Source organism: Heliangelus exortis, chromosome 18 (assembly GCF_036169615.1).
Source record: "Heliangelus exortis chromosome 18, bHelExo1.hap1, whole genome shotgun sequence".
Taxonomy (NCBI): Eukaryota; Metazoa; Chordata; class Aves; order Apodiformes; family Trochilidae; genus Heliangelus; species Heliangelus exortis.
In genome coordinates, this window is record NC_092439.1 from 10,664,382 (window position 1) to 10,688,173 (window position 23,792).

The 23,792-nt window shown below is 36.6% G+C and overlaps 1 long non-coding RNA gene across 2 annotated transcripts in view; it reads right to left on the reverse strand.

Annotated features, from left to right (window-relative positions):
* LOC139804652 (uncharacterized) overlaps positions 1–23,792 on the reverse strand; it is a 116,373-nt gene that overhangs the window by 33,665 nt on the left and 58,916 nt on the right. The gene's annotated exons all lie outside the window — the stretch shown is intronic.

Consider the following 23,792-nt stretch of genomic DNA (forward strand, 5'->3'; position numbering starts at 1 on the left):
ATGCAATCCAGATTCAGAAGAGAAAAAAAAATAAAAAGAAAGGATGTAATAATAGACATACAGTAAACCAAATATAGTAATTTCAAAATGACTAAAGAGCAACAGTAAGTGAAAAATGCCTTTGGGTACACCATCTGTTTACCCATTCCATATTATACCTTTTCATCACAATTACCTAAAGTGGTGTATTTGTGTTTCTGTAATGTATGGAATTCATTACATAGTTTTGCAATGAAATTATCACACTGTGGCTGGGACATCTGCACCCTGTCATATATCATTCTATTCATTTCTAGTTAATTTAATCCTAATATCTGCCTACATGACAAGACAGATGTTCAGCTACACTGTATCTTCCATAGTTTTCTGCCTTGAAGAAACTTTAAGTCACTGAAAGAATTGACATCTTTCAGACAGACATCTTAAGGCTTTGGGAAGTATACACATGCAGATGTGTGCTGAGTGTATGTATGTGTGTGTTTATATGCCATATTTCTTTTTAAAAAGATGTGTTTTCCAAAACAAAAATCTTTTAGAGAAACTTCTAAATATAAACATTTTTCATTTCCTATGCATAGGTCTCTTTGCAAAATATGCTTCACTAATATTTTGGTCTATATATTTAATAATAATTACAAATACAGGGTATTTCTGTTGAATTAGCTTTTAACTCTCTTGCCTTGAATGAGACAGATATTTTTCTGCTGATTAGAATTTTGGGTCAGTCTTCCTCTTGGCCTTTGGAGCCTCAGATGGTAATAAAGCTTTTCAGCCAATAGTGTTGCACTTCATGGCAGATACAAATGTATGCTTGTACACTTGTGACATAAACCAGGACACTGCATTCTGTGTGTGTTAAAGTTGTTAACAGCATCACTTCTATGAATTTATACCCTTGGTACTTATACAATGTTCAGAAACTTGTAGCACATCCACATGGAATAAGGTGTATTGACTACAAATGTAGAGAATGTTTACTATTTCTACATATATCAGTAGGTACTACTTTTCCTCTTAAGTCTGTGAGCTTCAAAAACATTGCTCACTTTCTGTGTTGGTAGGGTGGTAACATCATTTTCAAAGCTTCCACAAAGATAGATTAAAAAATAAATTAAAAAAAGTTGATGAGATGTTTCAAACTAACAACAATGCAAAGAACACCAGTACCTCTGGACAACTCATTAATTATCATGAGAGTCCCTGGAAATAATAAAGTATTTGCTAACAGTTACCAGTTGTGTCTATTTCCACACAGTTAGAAAAGGAAATAGCTGTGGTATATGCTGGCAAAGACCTGATGTTCTGACTCTGTGGCACAAGGCCTTCAGTTCTTCTGTAGTGACCACTACAGGCAAAATGGCAAAAATAGCTTCATTACCTGCCTTGGTGAAACTTTACCATCAACAAAAATCTCAGCAGTCACCAAAGACAAGTTCTGAAAACAACACAGGCCTTTTCTTCACTGAAGCAGCGCAAGGGGATGAGTATCAGGAATTAAGCCAAATTCCAGCACAGAATGGCTGAGTGTTGGTAGGCTGCCTAATGCATCTGAGAAGTTTTAGATTTTTAATATGGAATGGATTAACACTGGCAGAGAGCCTAACATCCTTGTGAGATATGAAACAGTAGCCTAAACCCTGGGACCTTTCTGGGACTGTAAGATTATTTGTTTACTTAAATACATTTACATAGCGTGTTCTTTAAAAGGAAGGGAACCAAACCCTTGCAGAAATGAGAATTCCCATCTAAGGCTGCTGCTTAGGATTCCCAGGATGGAGAATGCTGTGCCCCTTGGACAGTTTGCTGCTTCATGATTATGTGTAACAAGGTTGCTCAATCAAAACCATATGTACTTAAATGAAAAGATACAACTGGATTCAACATTGTTTATCAAATCAAAATATCAAGTAGGAGACTAAATTATTGGCAAAGTGAATTTACAAAAAGATTAGACAAAAAAGAATATCACTGAAGATAACACAGGGATACTTTAGTAAGCATTCATGTTTGTTAGATTGGTGTGTTTAACTTAGAAGTATGACCATAAATAGCACTAATGCTTTTTTCTTCCACTACCTCAAGAATTTTTAGGCATTATATTACATATGGGTATTTTGTAAAATTGGTTTATTTATCTGGCTGCACTCTTTGGGTGATAATTGTATATGTCTTCTAAAATAAGACAATGCATGTTTGTTACTATGGTCCAGCTGATATGGGGTCTTGTACAGCTGCTGGTTAATCAGAGCCCAGGGTCCTTTATAAATATGCTGCAGGAGTGTGCAGCCAGTAACAGATGTCAGTTGCCTTTATTCAAATTACTCTGGTGACAGTGCAGGCTTTAACATAAGGGATGTCTGTGATGCAATACATTGAGAAAGTTTTCAGTCAGTAAAATCTTCTGAGTAAGATAGATTTGTAAAATTTTTTTGAAAGGCAGAGAAATCTTTTATGCTTCAACAGAAACAACTAGAATGTAGACAACTACCTCTCCTCTGCTAGTTTTGTCTTTCTACTCACTTTGGAAAGGCTTTGAAATACACAAGCAGTTGCAAGTTTTTGCTTCTTTAATAAATATCGAGAAACAAATGAAAGACAATGTTTTCCAGACCTGACAAGGATCTTTTTTGTAAAGAACTTTAAAATACTACTGTGGTTTGCCTTTACTATGTACTATTTCATCATGCATATGCTAAGTAGTACACACGTTTGCTAGAAGTCAAATTTCCAAAATTCAACTCCTAGACCTGAAATCAACTTACTGTGCAACCTGAGCAGAGATTTACTGTCCTGCCTGCATCATCTAATGGTGGTGTCTTACATGCTTCAAGATCTGCTGCTGCAAGCTATCAAGTCATAGCAAATCTATTTAGAAGGCACCGTGAGCCAAATACTCAGCATCACATGTTCACCTTCCTCCCATGTGCAACTTCATCTTGACAGAGATGCAGTTAGGTACCAATAAAAAAGACTTGTCATACTGAGTATTTTAATACCTGGCTCTTATTTACCTTTTTAATGAAAGAAACAGAGACCTGAGGGAGGCTTCTTAGGGTCTCAGCAGGCCTTAAATACTTTTTAACAGCAAATGTTTAGGAATTTCATTGGACAACAATCTTGTAGCTGTGAACCTTAGTTAGATCTAGGGTGAGCAGCAACAATTTATAAAACAATTGGATTTAAAGGAGTTTTGAAGCTAAAACAGTAACCAGATAACATTTTCTTTGTGGAGCTAGCCCTAAATGTCTTCCCAGTCCATTCCACAGAACCTTACAATATACCTGAAAAGTAACTCCAGTATTTAAACAACTCCTAAAAGCTGGTAAACCAAAATGAGGAGGGTAAAATGCATCCAGAGGAAGTTCATGGTGTCTCAGTCTATGCTTTTATCAATACAACAGATTTTACTTTTAATCTGACCTGCAAAAGTTAGAGATTACAGTAGGACAAGGCTCTCATTGGGCCTCCCTAATCTCTTTGTTGAAGTACAGGAGAATTAAAATTTAAGATTAAAATTAAAATACATTCTTTAAAGCAAATTACCAGATTAAGTAATCTGGGATGAATGTAACTATGTAAAATGCATTTTTTTCATCTATGCCTGTGTATAGGTACATAAATAAAAGACATAACAATTTTTATTCCTTTAAATTTTCATCATAATTTCTAGAAACTAATCATAGAAGTAAAATCACAGAACACATTCCTACTGGTATGTGCAAATGTGAATGCTTGTGTGTATTTTGACAGTGATTTTAAGTGGCTCCCTCTGTACTAAAACCTTATGTTCAAGACTGATTGGACCCTTGTCAGATGCAAGACTCAAAACTTTAAATAAAATCAGTTAGAAATGAGTGACCAATCCCATAAGAATCTAAGCATTCTCCAGAGTAAAATAAATAAATCCACTAGGGTTATGTTTAACACTGTGAGAAACATTTGTCATAAAACTCATCTGGTTTCAAGCCCTTTTCTGCAAAACACAAGACTTCAATCTGAGACAAGATTCAAGTGAGCTGGTGTTGGTGTATGTCTTTGATACGTAGTATGTGAAGCACTCTGTTACATTTTTTCCTCTCATAACCAACAACACCTCTAATAGCAAGGGAGTACCTGGAGTGGCCTTGTCTTTTTAAAAATTTATAAAGCAAATAGCATAATGTAATCTCAGTGCCCACTGGGACTCCACAGAGCTATCATAGTATAAATCTATAAAAACATAGAATTATGCTAGAAAACATTTTGAGAGTACTGAGTTTATGCAAACCTGAAAAACAAAAATCAGTGGATGAGGATAAAGAGTAGAAAAATACTCATATAGACTAAAATTGTATATTGTACTTGATTTAGCATAGCTTGGCTGTTCAGGCAAGTTGTACTTTTTAAATTGAAGGAGGTATACATAGTGCCCTGAATGGATATTCTAGTAATTCTCTGTGGAAATCCTTATTTTTTAGCCTTTATCTTAAATAGTCCTGCCCAAAATAGTAAGATAACTTGTGGTTTTAAATGTTATTCTAAGTATCAAATACATGCAGGACTGGACTGCAGGATGCATGCTGATACATGTAGGATCCTATGCTGATTCCTTGAAAGTTTCATTAACTGCACTTCAGTTCTCTTTAGCTACCTCCCCAATACAAATGATTCCACTGACTGACAAGAGAATCTTCAGTTGCATGTGACTTGCAAGCTTCTGAACCAGTGTTTAGCTCTAAAAAGTGCCCTATAAAAAGTTTCATCCTGGCAACATGTAGTACTTTTTTCCCCATTAGATTTTATATATTTAAGTCATTAGGGAACTCTTAGTGCATGAATTTTTTGTCTCAATATCATGAGGTAGTTGCTAAATTTATTTGGTTTATACTTGGTGATTAAGGGAGACTGATTCTCTTTTCCTGCCCTTTGAGGGAGCTCATGGTGTTATGGGGGGCATGCCAGCAATAATTAAGAAATACCCTGGTACAAATCCCAAAAGATACATATTTTTATAAGTAATTCCCTATGGAAAAACTTTAAAAATGATGCACTTGTTCTGAAAATGCTTCAGGCCCCTCTAAATAGATTATATTGCTGGGTTGGTTTTTTTTTTGAGTGCGTGACTTGCGGTGCACATTTTGCTTGTAATACTTAAAAATCACAGTGAACTTATGTGAGGGGAAACACAGGAAAAATGTGCAGTGAGTTTCAATGCCTCACAAAGTATTTATCATTAAGACAATAATGCAGCTGCTTGTTTTATTTAACTGTAGTACAGTAGACCTAACAGTTTCTTAGGCTACAACCAGAAATTTATTTTATTTACTTCACACATTTTTTTTTTTTTTTTTTTTACAATTTTCCTATATAGACTCTCCTGCGATTTGGTCTCCATGCATCAAATTTTTCTCTTTAGAGGTTTATCTTTTGGTGTGTAACATATTTTAAAATGGTCTTATACTGCACAACGCCTTAAGCCTTTCAGTGGGTGTGCTTTATGCTTCAATTTTTCTAGCAACTGCATGGAGTAATATCACTTAGAACATCAACTACAGATGCAGTCCTTACAACAGCAACCTGTGCATCTGCTGATTTAAATATGCTTCCCCTTTTTGGTTGTTCTACCTAATTTCAAACAACTGAACATCAGGTATTAAAAACAGATTCAAGCTGAAACAACCTACCCTGATCCATCTACTTCGAGGCCAGTGAAAGAACAACAAGAAAGGGAAGACAAATAGAGCACATATAAATTGAGGTGAAAACAGAAAAACAGAAAAAATGGGAGGAGAAACATTAGAACTTGGAATAAAGACCTGTTCAGTAGCCCTGTAAGTATGAATTGACACTTCCTTTTTGCCTGCCATTCTTCAGTTCAGCATAGTGATAATAACCCTATTATATACATGGGCTTTATTTAGAGACAAATTCATTTAAAACCCTCAAGACTTTAGACACTCAGACTCCAAGAAGTATCCCTAACATCCACCACTCTAGATACAATCTACTTTTGATATGGTCCACTGCTTTGTTGAGCAAATGCTACGTGTTCCTGAAAGTAAGCTCCAACATGGGAAAGCTCACAGTAACACTGCTATGGGATTACAGTCCTGTGCTGCAAAGGAAGCAGTGTTCCTCTGTGTGTGTTCAGGTAAAGATTTTTCAGTTAACACTACTCTGAATACTGACAACAATGCTGTGTGGATTCCAAAGCACTTTAACTCATACCACCATTTTATCTGGTGAAGTAATGACTCTTAAATGACTTACACCATTATTACATAAGAAATCTATGGCTAAGTTGGAATTGGCTACCATATTTCCTAAATAAGAAGAGACGGTTATCAAACCATATTTTTTACCTTGAAGGGATATAATTCAATTACTGTACTTCTAATCATGCATTAAAGCTGAATAGGCTGTCTGCACATCACAGCAAGTATGATAAAATAGTCCACACTAGTTATTTAAAGAGCTCTTTATGGCACTCATATTTATAATGCATATCAAAGCAAAACAGCCAAAGCAGAGGTCAAAATAAACAGATGAAGGAACAAAACTTACTGTCCTTGAGGCAAGAAGGTCAGGGCACATAATAGAGTAGTCACACTGAGCCTCCTAAGGGAGATGCATTTGACACGCCATATTTTGGTGCTATTTTCTGGTCCGTCATGGAGTTGTACACTAAGTATGGTTAAGATAAAAGATGTAAGCACAAAGATGATTATATTTTACATGCAGTGTCCTTTTGATTAATGTTGGTCTACCCCCAAACAGCAAGAGCAAAAACAGCTGAGCAAGAGCAGGATCCAGGAGTCTCTTTGTCCTCACCCCATCAAAAATAATTGTATTTAAAACAATCTTCCACCCTCATGAGACAGTGTGTGCTATTGGAAAAAAACTAAATATAAAATTTGGAATATTGCTATCAGATGGAATTGACTGTGAAATACTAGAGATCAGCACATATCAGTGGCATCATATAGATGTACCAAGTGAGTAGCATTCCAGTCTTGTTCTATTTCTTCCTTATAGATGAAGCAGAGAGACAAGGCATAAGAAAACATGCTCTTCAGAAAGCACTTGATGTTTTGTTTATTTTGTCATGGACTTCTATAGGACAAAACTTAAAGGTTGGTTGAGCATAATTTTGCTGCATGATTTTAGAAGAGAGTATTCTCTTCCTGCAGGTACAACAGTAGAATGTTGTAGATGCATCAGGACTCCTGACTGCTATGTCTTTTATCCTATCAACATCCATGCCTGTCATCCATGCAGTCATTGACTGCTTTGATCCATCTTCTCTCTGATACCAAATATTTTTCAAAATGTTCATCGGAGGGTGAACTATACCAGGCAGCACACTGATGCTCAGGAGGAAATCTGAGGTATCTTGGCTGTACATATCCTACTGTCCTCACAGTAATTGGTTTTTTTCCATTTTCCAATTCCCCAATCCAATAAATCCAACACAGGACTAGGCAGTACATGGGAGTGCCCAGGCCCAGGGTCTCACACATCTCACAGCATTCTTATAGCAACCAACCTGGTCCTGCCTGGGAAGGTAGAAGGTGACCTGTTTTGGTGAATGTTTTTCTCCAATGAGGAGACAAGGAGCAGCAGTAGGAGGAGCAGCAGACAGCCCTTACCCAAGCCAGAGAGAAAACACCACTGGGTTCTTGGGAGCCATTTTATACTGAGCACCATGGCAGGGAACACTGTGATTGGTCCATTTTGGTCACCTGACCCATCCTCTCCTCCTATAGGCTCAGCTGCTCCCCATCATCACTGCCACATCTACAGCCTGGCAGCTCCTGGTGGTGTCCCACACAGGTTTTTTCTATCCTGGTCCTATCGAACCAGGACAGAATTACAGAAGTCATTTAAGAGTCTGGCTCAAACTTTTTCTCCCTTTAATCTTACCACAATCTTCTATTATCACTTCCAAGCATTATTACTGTTTTGATTTGGTAAAACTCAAATTAAGCTGATATTATGGAAATCTGAGCTGGAATGTTAGCATGTGCTGAAATGTATGAGTTTCTGACTGAATAGTTGTGACTTGCAATCCCTGCTCAGAAATTCATTGCAATCCAAAGGGACACCGGGCAATCAGGGGTTTATGTCTCCTCCTGAAATGGGGCTTATATGCCATCAGTTGTCTTCTGTAGCTTATATCAAAAGTGATTCCTTTCCTAGATTAGATAACAAAGCCTGTGTACAGAGCATGATGATAGAAATCCTTTAGTCATAGCAATTTTTATAATCCTTATAAAGAATGACCAAAAGTATTTTACGTTCATATTAAAAAAGAGAAATCTCCTACAAAGGAAAAAACATGCTTTTTCATTGAAAAAACATCAAGACTGAAGAAAAAGGGGTTTAAAAAGCAGAACTCCGCACTAAACCCTCACCTGGAATTGTAGATATTTTTTAATTTTTTCAAGTCTAGATTGGTTTTACTCGAGTTCATGAAGAAACTGAGACATGAAAATGGCATTTTTAGCCTGTAACTCAAAATATTTAGATTTCTGGGTTTAGGCTTTGGAAAAAATGCACCTAGTTGTTTTCTTATTACAATACTGCTGGTTTTGTTCACCGGTCCATGTTTTTCTTGGAATGTGGTAATGTGGAATGTTTTAAATTAGAGGTTTTACTTTTTTACTATCCAATGTCTACTAAATAAGTCCATCATCTAATTCTAAAATTGTGAAGCAGCAAATGTACATTTGTAGCCAGCAATACGTATATTTTTACTCCAGAGAAATGCTCTTCTGTTCTAAATTTATTGCAGAAAATTTCAGAGACAAAAGAAAGGCTCTTTGCCAAACCCAGCTTTGCTTCCTTATAATAATACTTTAGGTCTCTTCAAATATCCTAAGTAAATATTGTAAACTGCAGAAAAGTTTCCATCAAGGCTATAATCAATAATGAAAGTTGCTAAGCATCAGCTGACATAACTTCAGAGTCTTTTGCATATGGTTGTTTCAAATGAAACCATTGAACAAATGAAGGCTTGATTGGATTGGATGCAAATATTAATCAAAATCGTATTTTATACCCTAATTATAAACATTCTTTGAAATACGAGCAATGTATTATATTTAAAAGATACAGAATATAATCTCTGCTACTGCAAGCCACTGCATAGTTTGCCACCCACCACAACAGACACTATTGTCTGCTGAATGCATGTGCTGTTTGGAATATGTACTGACGGGTGCAGTAACAGTGTCAAGAGACCCTCAAGAGATTTGGATTTGGGGCTTGCTTTGGATACGAAATTTAAAACAGGAATCATAACTTGATCCTGTTTGAAGCTCTAGAAGGTTACCCATACAATTCCTTGTCTTAAAATCAGAACAGCTGACCTTGAGATTGAAATGCTGGGTTGGGTTCAGTTCGCAGCACAGACACATGCTTGATCTATTAAGAGATTTACAGTCCTAAAATTTGGGCTAATAACACAGTGTTATACTCTGCTTATTCTTGTTCTAGTTTTTGAGTAGGAACTGTCTCTTTCTATCTGTACACAGTGTACAAAATTATGGAGTCTCACTTGGATCCCCTAGGTACCACTGCAAATGTTGTTAGCCTTGCCTAATTTTCTGTTCAGAATGAAAAAACCATACCAAACATACCCTTTCACTTTGTCCATTTTAGTCCCTAGTAGTTTTTAACTTCACAGCTTAATATTTTCTTTCCAGAAATGGTGAAATTTTCAGTTAAAAGTTTCAGTGTCTATCTTCTTCACAAGATGTTTTGCTTGATATAAGAAATCCATTCTGCCTAATGAAAACTGAAGCAGGGCAGTAAACACTTACTAGACTAGATTGTCTTTCCAAACACACCCAGCATGACGCTCCCTGTCTGAAAAAAAATACCAAACAGTCCAGTTCTTGGAATTACAATGGACATCTCAGAACCACAAACTCAGATCACTTTCAGTTTGATTTGAGTGTGCTTTGATTGACACTGATAGTGGTTTTGAAGAGGATTTGCTAAGAACCAGAATTGTATCATGTTAGAAGTAGTTCATTTGGAGAACCACCCCCTCAATGTGATAGCAGTGAAGGTACAGACATTTTCTTCTCTATTTCATAAACCACTAGTCCCAGAGGACCCTTTTCACTGAAGAAAAAGGAAAATATTCCCCATCTAACTTTCTAGAATACTGTAACCGGCTATTGTCTTGACCACAGATTTACACATTGCAGGTTGTGCTGAAGAAATATTCAAGTTGTCTCCTTCATCTCATCCCCTCCTCCACTTCCCCTGAGGCAAGTTTGCTTGAAAGTCTCCAAAAATTTCTATCTGTATTGTGAGTGTTGAGCAGGTGCATGTGAAGAACAGGAGAGTTCTCATTTTGGTGGCATAGCTCAATTAGCTTACAAAGTTGATGCTGATGCACTATCACAGTCATAAAAAAATAATACCACTTTATGGGTAACAATTCCCATATTTTTTTTCTCATCCAAAATGGATCAATACTTTTACCGTCCAGCTGATGGTATCGTGGACAAATGACTTGATTTGAATTTGAGTATGGTACATTATAAAACAAGGTAAGATGGTGGGAAGTTCTGCTCTTTAAAATTACACCGTTCCTAAGTTTTCATTAGAAATTTTTATTCTCCAGGCATCACTGTGCCAAATCAATCACCTCTCTTCCCTCCCTCCTACTTCCAGCAGTATTGTATTTGTAGATTTGGAAATATTTAGATTTAAGACTTTGGGTTGGTTTTAACAGACAATAACCACAGTCAGAAGTAACAGAAGCTTGATTATGATTTCTGTGACTAACACCAGCCTGCTCAGTCTATTAATAGGTCTAGTGTTACCTTGAACTGCTCTTGGACTGCATTTGTACCAGAAAGAAGCAGTCACTGTAAGAGCTGATATATGGAACTTGGAAAACCAAAGGAACAAGTTAAGATAGCACTACTGTTCTGTTCTTCCTCATTTTTATACTTCAGCTTCCAGTCATCTTGTATAATAAAGAACAGCTGCAGAAAACACAGGACCCATAAATAAAAACAGAACCAACAAAATGTCACATTTTGATAGTATTAACTAGTATTTTCATATGTGTTCATTCTGGAGATTGTGCCAAACTATTCAGTTGTATTAACACTCAGGCTTCCAGAAAGTCTAAAGAAAAATGTATTTCAGATACTATTCACCCACATGCTCTTTTAAAAAGCAAAGTTTTCACCAGAATCACATTCACCAGAGTGCCACCAACTGAAGAAAATACAATAAACTGAAATAAAAGCTTGAACAAGCAATTTGACTTTTATTCCTAACAGCATTGATTGTAGATGTTTTTCCATCCACAAAATAAGTTATTCTTTTCCTTTAACAAGTCTGATCCCAGAAGGGCATGGGAAAAGATACTTGCATTCAGTACTGTGTTTCCTTAGTGCACTTTTCAGGTGCCCACATATCTGTCAGAAATGATGGGGATGTCATTTGCAAATATGTGAAGGTTTTTTAAAGAATGACATGAAGCTAATACATGCATTTAGACTCACAGCTCCCATTCATATAATTTATTGCTACATGAAAAAATGTCTCTCACAAAGACACCAATATGTTTTTTTAGAGCAGTGATGCATGAGAATTTTTTTTAACCAAGCACTTTTTATGTTGGCTTCCTATGATAGCACTAGAGCAGTGTTGAATATAACAGGTAACTCAGTCCTGACATTAGTTCTTTGGCTTCATCAGATTACATAAAAAGTATATTTGTTTCTTTGGAAACATGCACAAGATCAGAGTGTATGTTTCCAGAGATGGAAACATATTAAAAGATCAGAGCCTCTCTTAGTACAGAGTTCTGTACTGAAAGCCACACAGCTAGGCTTCTGCACCTTAGCTATATACAGTACTACTAAATACAAGCTTCCAGTTCCAGACAAAAATCAGATCAATACTAATAAAGTTGAAAATTAATTTATGTCAATATCACAGATATTTACAGGATGGAAGGAACGTCAGGAGATCATCTAGTTAAATCCCCCTGCTAGAGCAGGTTCTCCTAGAGCAGGTTGGCATCCAGGTGGGTTTTGAATGACTCTCATATTCTGAATCCATATTCATATCCATATTCTGAATCTATGGTCCATATTCTGAATGCCCCCTCTCCTCACCCTGTTTTTTTTTTCCTCTCTCATACCTCGTACTTCAATTGAAGTTCAGCTATGATGCCTCCATCAGGAGCCATAAAGAAGAAATATAATAAGAATTGCTTAATTCTAATATTGACCCAGTTAAGGGTATGAAGTGTTTCTCCTTTGCTAGGTTTCCCAATACAACTTGCTCTGCTTTTCTTCTAACAGCATTTCTGTGACAGGAAATAAACAGGATAAAGCACAGTATTCTGTGAGAAGGCCATGCTCTGATCACCAGTGCTCTCTCTGTGAAGAGTTATCCCAGGCTTCCATTCCCACTGCTAACCATCAAATAGCTATTTAAAAATTAAAATATTTTTTTAAGCCTGTGCTAAGCTGAGATCTTTTCCTGGCAAGTTCATGGCTGGAATCAATTTTTATAGCCACATTACCAAACAAACTAGAAATACAGGCCTTAATAATTTGGAAAACCTGACACAACCTAAAGCATAATGGAACAGGCGTGCTGCTGTAATAATTCTTTTAAGCCTACAGAAACTAAGCTATGTTAATTATTAATCAAAAGCAAAGCACCCATTTTAAACATTTTCTAAGGAGATGTGCTCATTTAATTTCTTGCTACTGTATATTATTTTAAATCAGTGTCACCATTTAGACAGTTGTTCTATCACCCAGCCCCACCCAAGAGAAGATTCGGGGAAAAAAAAGGAGACCCATGGGTTGAAATGAAAACTGATTTAATAGAATAATAATAATGAACTGTAATTAACCCCAGTATTAATATAAGATGCAAAGTTATAATACTTGGCTCCAGATAGTATTTGTGAGCTGCGCTCTTCTAGCAGTGAACGTTAAATGCCAAAACTGCAAGCACAACAGCTTCAGTGGGAATGTGATAGTCACAGCAAGTGGAGAAGCAGACGTGAGAAACCCTCTTGGGACACCAGACGTGACAAGAAAAAAACATCCTTCCAAACTTCCCACTATACAGTGAGGGTGATGTTTATTTTATGGAAGACTTCAGCTGGCCAAGCTTGGTTCAGCTTCCCTGAGCTTCAACACCTCCCAGCCTACTGCACCTGCATAGTTCAAAACTCCTCTCAACCTTGGTCACTTTGAAAACCTGCACACTAAAGCCGGGTATAAGTGAAAACAAAGAATATTCTTCTCTTTTTTTCTCTGGGAATAGGACTCTCTAGCCTCTCAAAACAAGTTTCTTTGAATGCAAATAAGATTTTATAATTCTGCCTCAGCAAAACCAGAATATGTGTAAACTGCCATTCAAAGCCAGCTGAGAGGACACAAGTCAAAAAGAACATCTGCAACACATGACACAAGGTCTAACAAAAACACTGAACTGATCAGCTGTGCAGTCTTGTTTTCCTGTATAAATGTCTCTTCCTCCTCATGACTTTGCTCACCCAAGCACTCCATACTGACATAAGCTGCATCCTGATCAGTACTATATGGTTTAATCACTGCAGCAAATACGTAAGAAATATGTAGTGGGCCAAAATCAATTAAGTTTGTTTCAAACAGATAAATACCAGGGAAATTTCTCCAGAGGTTGTTATATCCAATGATGTCCTTATTTCTTAGCCTTTGTTGTGAAACACAAAAAGTAGTTTAATCTTTTTGTGTTTCTTGCCAACCTCTTACCTGGGAGAGGTGGAGAAAATCAGTTTTATAAGTAATTGTTTAGCTGTGAAGAACCATCTGGGAAGGAGAGATGAAAAAAGACCACTAATGGAATGAAAACTGTAGTCACAAAAAGCTAATGTGGATTTTAAAATGATACACTGTCAAACAAAGGCTTTACAATGCAGACTTCAAATGCTCTTACTTCAATCTTCTTCTATTCATTCTTCATCTTCTCTCATTCTTATCTTGGTCATCAGTCTGGAATCATGTACTATTTTCTCACCACAACCTTAAGGTTGCTGTGAACTAATTGTATGCTTCATTCAGTCCTCATTACAGTCTTTGACACAAGAATGAGTTTTCACAGAAGTAAATGCCAGAACATTCTGATTCTCATTGAATATTCTCATTAATCCATTCTTAGGACAAAGACTAATGATAAAGAATAAGCAGAGATATTAATCATTTTATTTCTCATGGCAATCTTGAGGTTGTAATGAGAATGGAATGATAACCCCCTTTTGGTTCTTACAGTAAGGGTTTTTTTAAGGATAGAAAAATATTCAAAATTAATTCATTCTTCTAATTAAACTGTGATAAGACCAGAAGCTTAAAACACATCACATTGATTTATTCTTATGCCATTTTTAAGGACCCAAACCTGTAGGTGCCAATTAGAGAGAACAGAAGCAGAGGACAGAGGCCAGTGGATAGTACAGCATCACAAATTATTTTTTTGAAAATTTATGTGCTGAGCAACAGTATAGTCCTAGCCATTCAGGATGCAAATTCAAAAGGGAGGAATTTTTATCTTACCAGTGTACACACTGTATCTAATGTTATTTTTACTTTGTTCATCTTCACTTGGTGTGATCTTCATGAATATTCTAGCAGGCTAGTCAAGGAACAAGAATGTTCACCTACTTATTGATCTTGGAGTTTGATCCAACTAGCACTAAAAGTAATGGGAGGCACCCATTCAAGGCACCCATATGCTTACATATAATACTGCATTCACAATGTTTACCGGCATTTTATTCACATTAAAATCTTAATTCTGAGATTTTTTTCCTGTTAGGAAACAGAGTTGTAATGTTTGACCCATTTCATTACTCAAAACAGCTTAAGCATTGACCTTTACAGGCTAGTTATTGACAATGAATAAATCATAGACCAAACCAATTACTTTTAAATAATTTCTTATTATAAAGAATATCACACTTAGCAGTCAAGAGAGGTCGAGACTCAGAATAAAATACTGGCCAGATAGTCCCTTCTCCCTGCTTTGTATCCATGTCAGAAATTTCCCTAACCAGTGTGTTCTGTGGTGTTGCCTCATTGATTGCCATTTAAATTCCTACGTTACACCAGAGGTGGATGTAGTCTTACATCTTCATATATGCTACTCCTAGTCAGAATATCATGGGAAGGCATTAAGTAAAGTGCTTTCCCACAGTACTGTTGTACTGACTTGGGGAGGCCAAAAGAAGGGAAAACATGCCTTTGGGAGTTGGCAGAGAATTCACTGCGACAGGTAAAAGCTTAGAAGATTTTCCATGAGTAAAAGCCAAAGACTATAAAAAACTTTTTTGTTGTTTATATGTACTGTTTTAAATAAAAATTTCAGACTAAAAATTAAAATTTAAACAACGTAAGTGCCTCAGAGAACCAGGCTCTAAAGCAGTCCCTTAATGGGACTCCAACACAAGCTTTATTTTTTAATGTGAAGAAGAGAAAGGATTTGTCATTAAACTTTAAAAATAATCAAAATAAAAATCCCTTTTGTTTTTGTAGGCTGACAATTTTACTAAAAATGACTGGGTTCACTTAATGGGTGTCCACAGGTAAAGACAACTTCCTTCTATGTCACAGGTTGGCATCAAAATGCCCTGTAGTCTGTATTTTTTCAATCAATTATGCAAAACAGCATGAATGAAGTATCTGCTCTGTAACAATTACATCTCAACCATTAGTTTGTGAATAAGTTCTTAAGGACTTACTGCTTATAGAACATGACATAAGAAATGGCACGTGAGACAATGGCATTACGTGGATGTGATCTGGAAGACTTGCTATCTGTCCTATTATTTTCTGTGAGAAGTACAAACAAAAGTACAAATCTTCCTGCTCTACTGTACAAACATGAAAATATTCTGCACCACAGAAGGTTGTGCAAAGAAAGGAAGACATTAACCATTCTTTGGTCTCCTTTTTAATCTCCCTCAGTAAGCTGGTAATTGCAGTAAGGACAGAATATTAACAGGACACACTGCAGTTGAGGAAACAAGTACATTCAGAAAAGACAAAGCAAAGCCAGGCTGTAGGAGGTAAACTTGGTGCTGGAGGCCCTGAACTTCAAGACTAAGTCTGCTATTCAGTAGGAAACCTCTCTAACTGAAAATTTAGGCCCTGGTACTACCTCCATGTCACTAATGAAAAGTAAACAAAAATAAATACACAAGCAATGCTCCTTGGTCCCCACAAGGTTTAATACATGATGATGAGCATCAGTATTTTTCCAACAACAAAATTATGCCTTTCTTCTCATCACTGGCGGACCTTGTTCTCACAATATTGCTACTTATTTCAGTAATGAAAGTCCATCTGAAAGTTGAATTTGCAAGTGAATATACTGTGGTGTACACCGTGCATAGTTCCCATAAATTTAGCACACAGGAATTTATTTCAGCAGCTACAGCTTTCAGTAGATCATCAGTTTTGTTTTGCATGAATGTAATTTACCTTTCAGCCACCAAAGGCTTACAGTACAGGTCTTGTATTGAAACAAAACTGGTACTGTAACAGCACTCACATCATGTTCCTGAAGGGAGGGAAACCCCTCAGATTTATTCCAAAGTTTTCCAAACTGTTAAACTCAAACGCAGATTCTATCTCTACATTTTTAGAGCAGCAGCAGCAGCATTCTGGTTGCACAAGGCTAGTAAAATTACAGCTTCATTAATGCAGCTGTAATTATTTCTATAATACAAGAATGCATAGTCTCTTGCTTTTTTTTCTTCTTAAAAGAAACCACAAGAAAAGGAAAGGCTATTAAAATGCTATCATATTGCATAGTTACAGGTGTAAAGGGAAAAAGAAATGCTGAGGTCTAAAGTAAAATAAATCACTGAGTTCCAGAGACAGTTTTATCCATTGGAAATATCTATAAATGAAGGGGAAGACAGAAAGACACTTCAGACCTTAAAGTGCAGAGATCTGCAATGTTGTTTGGATTTATTGGCTATCAGGAGGGAGGATTAATTTCATTAGTGGAATTTTTACCTTACTAAAGCATGGAAAATTTGGCCATGTTTTTGCTATGCATGTAAACTTCTTTTCTAAAATATAGGACAGCCTGATTTTTGTTGAAGTCATTGAGATTTCTGGCATTGATTTCAAGGTGGATAGCCAGTGGGTGCCAAGCAGAGAAGATGAGGACAAAGGCATACTTCCTCTTACCCAAAATACAGTTTGGATTAAATGTTATGAGCTTCAGAGGTGTATTACCTGATGCTGTCTTCATGCCTTAGATGTTCCTGTTTACAATAACCCACTTCTTCTGTAGTCAGTTTTATAACTTCAATTGTGTTTTAGAGAGGAAATTTAATACTAACCATGGAATACTGTCAAAAATTCAGTAAATTAAGTGATTTTTTAAGTGATATTTTACAAGAAATAAAACTATTCAGGTAAACCAATGAATCCAAATAGGAAAAGGAGACTGCAACTAAGTATTATGTTATGAATCATAGCCTACTACTCCTGCTGGGATTGAGAGAGAGTCTCCAGTCCAAAATGAATTCAAATCAGTTCACAAGGATTCTTAAAGCTTTGCTAAAAAGGGAAGCCAAAATGCTGACAGCTTTATTAGAGCATATAACACAATATGAAAAACCCATGCTTTTTAAGACTTCAAGGTTACCTTTCAATATCAATCTATTTCCCTTCCACAGATACTGTTGAACTTCTAAAATAGTACTGCAACTTGCTAAAATGTTGTTGGTATTCATATTCTAATCCTACTTAGGCACTTTGCCAGATGGAGTAAAAGTTGCCACTTCAATAAGTGTTCCAGCAATATATGCTGAGTTTCAACAGCTTTTTGTCCATTTGGAATTGCTATGAGCCTTGATGTTGAAGTATTCCAGGTAATGTCTGTGAACTTATGATAACTTTGTATAACGAGACCTTTATATGAAAAAAATAGTGTTAAGCAGTGTTATACTTCTCTGCTTCTATGTGTGTACCAGGTTCTTCCTATGAACACCATGGAATTTTGCCCTAGCAGTCTTCTACAACTCTAAAGAATGCATACATCAGATATGTACAGAGACCTTTATTGTCTACTTTCTTTTATGGTCTACTTTCTTTTCATGGTGCATATGCACATTCATGTATGTATTAAAAACCTTTCTATCTTTTAATGTCTCACATATTTGTGAGCACTATGAAATTTTTGTTGCAATGCAAGGAGTGCAAAGTCAGTGCTGTATGGACCCTTCTGGACTAAATGCTTACTACTCATCCATATGATGCTGAAGAGTACAGGGGAGACACTTAACTTAATGTTCTATGCAACCTCACTTTTTTTGTGTTTTATTTGCAAAAAAAGAAATCAAATAATTCTGACATGGGCTTCAAGCACCATTCATACATGTCCCATCTTATCTCTATCAAGTAAATGTCTTGACAGGGTCACATAACAGATGAATTTGTTAAAACAACAGAAAATAAAATAACATGAAAGATACTTTACTGTTATAACATGGTAAATTAATGTTTCTTATGTCATCACTGAAAGAAAAGATCATTGGCTGTCTCAAATATACAGAACACAGTTCTGAAAATCTAGATTTACTACCAGTTTTAACATCCTAGTAAGGAAGAGGGATTCTTTCCTCCAGACTGCTTCCTTTAGATTATTGTAGTGAATCCACAGAATATTACTGGGGTGAAAATAGTCATCTCTTATTAAGCATGAAAGATCAAGTATCTTAAGCAAATTATTCTATTAAAGTCCTCAAAGCCCATAGACTACTTTAAGCCCAATGAAGGGCAAAAGCTGCAATTGAGATGATGCAAAACAGAGGGCAGGCTAAGTCAGTAAAGTTCACAGGGATAGGAGGCATTCTCCACTGCACCAAGACATAGAAGCTTTTTTGATACTTGAGATGTACCTCTTTCCCTGTTCTTTACCACTCCTTTTATATCCCCAGTTGTCTCCTGCACCTTTTTTTATTTTTCAGAAATTTGAAGTGTACTGCATATCATATCTGAACCCAACCTAATTTTATCTCTGTAAGGAAAATATCTTAATAGGGATACATGACAGTTTGGTTATTTATTATTTTGCTTCTAATAGCAAAATTGGAGCAACACTAACCTTATATATAGTACTGGAAACTAGTTGCAGGTTTTGATTTTTTACCCTGAACTGGTGAGAGCAGCAGCTGACATACTTGAATTTGCTTTGCATATCCTCCAAACTCTGACTTGTCTTTGTTATAACTACAGCTACATTAGTCTCCAAATGGCATTAAAACCAAGGCTTTTCATCAAGCAATATTGGTCAAATAATTAAGGCCAGACTGGCTGTTGTAGACCTCTGTATTCACATAATAAATCCTGATTATTCTAGGGTTACAGTTCATTATATAATCCTCACTGTTATATTACTTTACTGAGTATTCACACTTAGCACAATATTTTGCTAACTGTATGAAAATAAAGCATAAATTTATAAGCATAAGTGGTGTGGCACAAAAAAACCCAAACAAACCAACAAATTAAAAAAACCCAAACAAAACAAGTAACCAACTGAAAAATTGAGATGATATCTGTAGACCTATCAAAAATGTTTACTATGACACAGTGAAAGTGATGAAATACAATTATTTTTTCATCAACAGGTTCTGAAACATGATTCCCCCCCAAAATCAAAAGGTTTGTGGATGAGAGTGTTTCATTTTATGTTCAATGAAAATATTAAATTAATATTCACTACAGGTATAAAAACTGTACCCTGCTATAGTGAGAAAAATGTCAGGATTCAGTTGCAGTAATGGACTGGCAGGTTGGGCCTCAGGGAATACAGTCTTCTCGTAGTGATGGTAGGCAAGTACTGGAATAACCAGCAATGCTGTGGAATCCCTAAGCCTGATGGCTTTTAAAGCAAGGAGTCTAGGTATCTGTCATCCAGTCCATAGCAAAGGACATACTTAGGGTCCCTTCTGATCTTACTTTTAATAAGTATTAATGGCTACACACACACCACCGTTCCCTCCTCCCTCAGTATTCAAGAGCATATAATTTCATATCCACTGGCTGTAGTGTAATTAACAACAGAAAGTGAGGCAGTGGTGAGGCCAACTACAAAAATAGCTTGAAGTAATAAGCATGTGGTTTCAGGCCTTGTATGCACTGCCCCACATAGCTGCAAGTCCCCACTACATTATTCCAAAATCCCCAAAACACATTTGGAAAAACATGAGCACTTCACTTACTCTAATTGTGTTTGAGAACAACTTCTCTGGGTACAGCTCTTTCACTGAAGCTTTGCTTATTTGTTTGACTCAGTCCTAATTTTTGAGGTTTCTTCATGCTTGGGATAGTTTTTTAGTAGAATCTATTTTCCTCTCTTTGCATGAGTTTTGTGCATGTGTGTGTGTAAAGAACATAAATTCTCATTCTAATATACCTATATTCTTTCAATTACACTTTCAGGGAAGCCTCATAGATTTCTTTTCAGAAATCTTTGTGACTGCATGGTTTATTCTTCCTGGACTGAAGAGAGTCAAAGCTATGTTACAGATTTTAAACCACCAAGAGAATGCAAGTCATCATGAGTTAAAACACTGAATTTTTCTGATTGGAAAAAGCTTTTAAAACAAACTTAAGTGTTTCTTCCCTTGTCTCCTATGAAATGATTCAAGAAAATCTGTATGTTTCTTTTGCCTGAAATTAATTTGAAAAATGGACTCAAGCATGCAGATCAAGTGGGTAAGACCAAATAACTAGCAACTATTTGGCTATAGAAATTTCCAAGATTCATTTCTGATACACAACCTGTTAGGCACATGCAAATAAGGATTGAGACCCATCTGTGTATAAGGGTTAAATATTGCTGGTTCATCTGCTAAAGCAGCAAAGGGTTTGGAAGCTGGCTACACCAGGATGCCAGCTTTTCCAAGAAGGGCAGACAGAAAACATGCTGAAAGTCCATCCTGATTATCCACATTTACCACAAAAAACCACAAGATCAAACAATTAGACTAAATCTGAAATGCATGTGTTTGCTAAGTGAATTTAAATGCAACCTTGATCATCTCCTCCTTTAAATCTGAATCCTGATTCTATGTAAATTTAGTGCTTAGGCTCAGGGCATGAAATGGTGCTAATGTCATTATGAGATGATGATGATTCTACCAATTTGAGAGTAAAAAAAGGTGCATTATTTGCAGTTTCATACTTTGTGTTTCACTATTTCAGTGTGAGCAACAATAAAACAGAATTGTGTTGCTTCACACAAACCTGATTCTTTACAACTAAAGGAGTTGTAAGCTTCTTGAAATTGCTTTAAAGGCATGTTTATTTTATGATTACAAAAGATTACCTTGGCTTTGAAACTTGATGACATTATACAAGGTTATTTATTTACATTTCTACTTTAAATTAAATTATATTTCTGTATGCAAAAATACTATGGGGGAGGGTTTAAAAAAAACTGGCAAGTAAATCCTAGTGCACTCAGAGGTAGAAATTATTATCCATTTATCCATAATGATTAACACTTAAAATGCACTCTCTACTGTTCCCTGTGTCTCAGGAAGAAGAGAATCTTTTTTTTTTCCTGACATAAAAAGCCACATCCCTTTTTACAGTAAATGCTTTAAAAGAGGGGGCATGTTCATGGCACAAAGCCAGTGAAATTTAAAACACACCCATCGCATACTAAAGTGTAAGTTGAATCCATGAGCCTTGTTTATGAGACGCTAACACAAATACGGGCTGAAAAAATACAAAATTATGTTTTTCTGGTAGGTATTAACTTGCACAGGGCATCACAGAGGGAGCTTTAAATAGCTTTAAATATCACCTAAAAATCTGAGTGTTGAAAAAAGAGCATGATGAGCCCTTCCAAGGGTGGGGACAGGCCTTCAAAGGACAACAAAGTATCATCTGTTTTCGAAGCAACATTTTTTGGTTGGCCAATATGCAAGAAAAAGCAAATTTTCAAGAAAACCTGAAAAACGTAACCAGATGATTTTGGAAGCATTTAACCATCCATAAGAAAAACAAAAAATCCCATTATAAATAAAAACAAGCCATCAGAGAACATCAGAGCTTATCCACTTGCCCAACTGGTATTATAAGGATCTCTTGGAACCAGCAAGGAAGAGAAGATGGGTTTGATTTAGTTTTCATTTTACAGAATTATTTTGCCTTTTTTATTTAGACTTCACACTTTTCCTGGGGCCTCTGGGCTTCTGTCCAGGCCAAGATACTTCACAATTGACTTTGATTTTCTGAGGTAAGTGATCTGTCACTTTCAGAGCAGTTATAGGAGGGGTCAGGAGTGAGGTGGCAAGGTATGGCCTCACTCTGGCTCCTGCCTCTCTGACATTGTACAAGCTAATGCAATGTGAAGTAGCACGTCTAAATAGCCTGTCAAACTTTTTTGATGTTAGCAAACCCACAGATGGGATTGATTTCCACACTGTTCAAAAAATGTAAACGATACAAGGACATTAAAGAGCATTAAACTACTTGATGACATTTTGGTCACATTAATGAAAAGTGGCATTTATAAACTACTACAAAAAAGGAGGGGGTTGGGGAAAGAGAAGGGAAAGAGAGGGAAAACGAGAAGTGAGGAGGGCAACAGGAATTAAAATCAATCAAAAAAACCCCAAAGGGACCTAGACAGTTTCTGGACATCATCAAGGAATAAAAAGCAGAGTAAAATTTTCCCTATGTGTGTGCACACGAGCACGTGTCCACGCTGTTGCTTGGGTGTAAAGGTTGCTACTAGAGACCCCTTGAGAAGGAAGCATAACTGCCTGTTTATCTGTTCACTCACAGTAATTGATAGCTTCCTACTTAAGGCATCCTGTTGATGCCAGTAGCCAAAGTATTGCTAAATACAAGAAAGGGTATAAAAATCTCACCTCACCAGCTTGGTCCCACTCAGCTCACACTTAAGTTGGCAGTAAGTAGCTTAAATGAAAACATCTCCCAATGTTAGGTCACACTATAGCTTATAAAGCCACAATGGACTCAAGCACGCAGATCAAGAGGGTGAGACCTAATAACAACCAACTATTTGGCTATAGAATTTTCTGAGATTCATTTCTGACACACAACCCATTAGGCACCTAAGACCCATCTGCATATAAGGGTTAAACATTGCTGGTTCATCTGCTAAAGCAGCCAAGGCCTTGGAGGCTGGCTACACCAGGATGCCAGCTTTTCTAAGAAGGGCAGACAGGAAACATGCTGCTCTGGCTATGCCACTGCCACTAGCAGCCACAGCGTATTTTTTTCCAGCGTTCACAGTTACATTAATTGTTAATGACAAAGGCAACCTTCACTCTGTGTGGTTTCCTGCCCATATTTGGATCTTTTACAAGGCTCCCCTTTTTATTCCTCTCCTTCCCCCCCCATGGTCCTGTCCTTTTCTGTGATAGGAAATGCAACCCGAGATGTGTGAAAAAAACAGTGCGCGTATTGTCATTTAATTGGCCCCTTGCTCAGGCGCATCGGGCCTCAACGCGTGTGCTGTAGGGTGTCTGCTCCACAACAGGAAAGAATAAACCCAGACTCAAATCATAGGAAATTCATCAAATATGCTTCTTAGAGTTCTGTCTTTCAAGGTCTGTTTCCCTGCCATATGATCTCTATAAACTAAATTACTGCTGGCCTGAGTACAAGACTGGAGGCGCCTGGGGCTAACATATAATGAATGCCAAATGCATGTGACAATAGACTGATCATGGAGAAGAATTGAAAATTTTTTAAGTAGTTCTTTTATTTCATTTA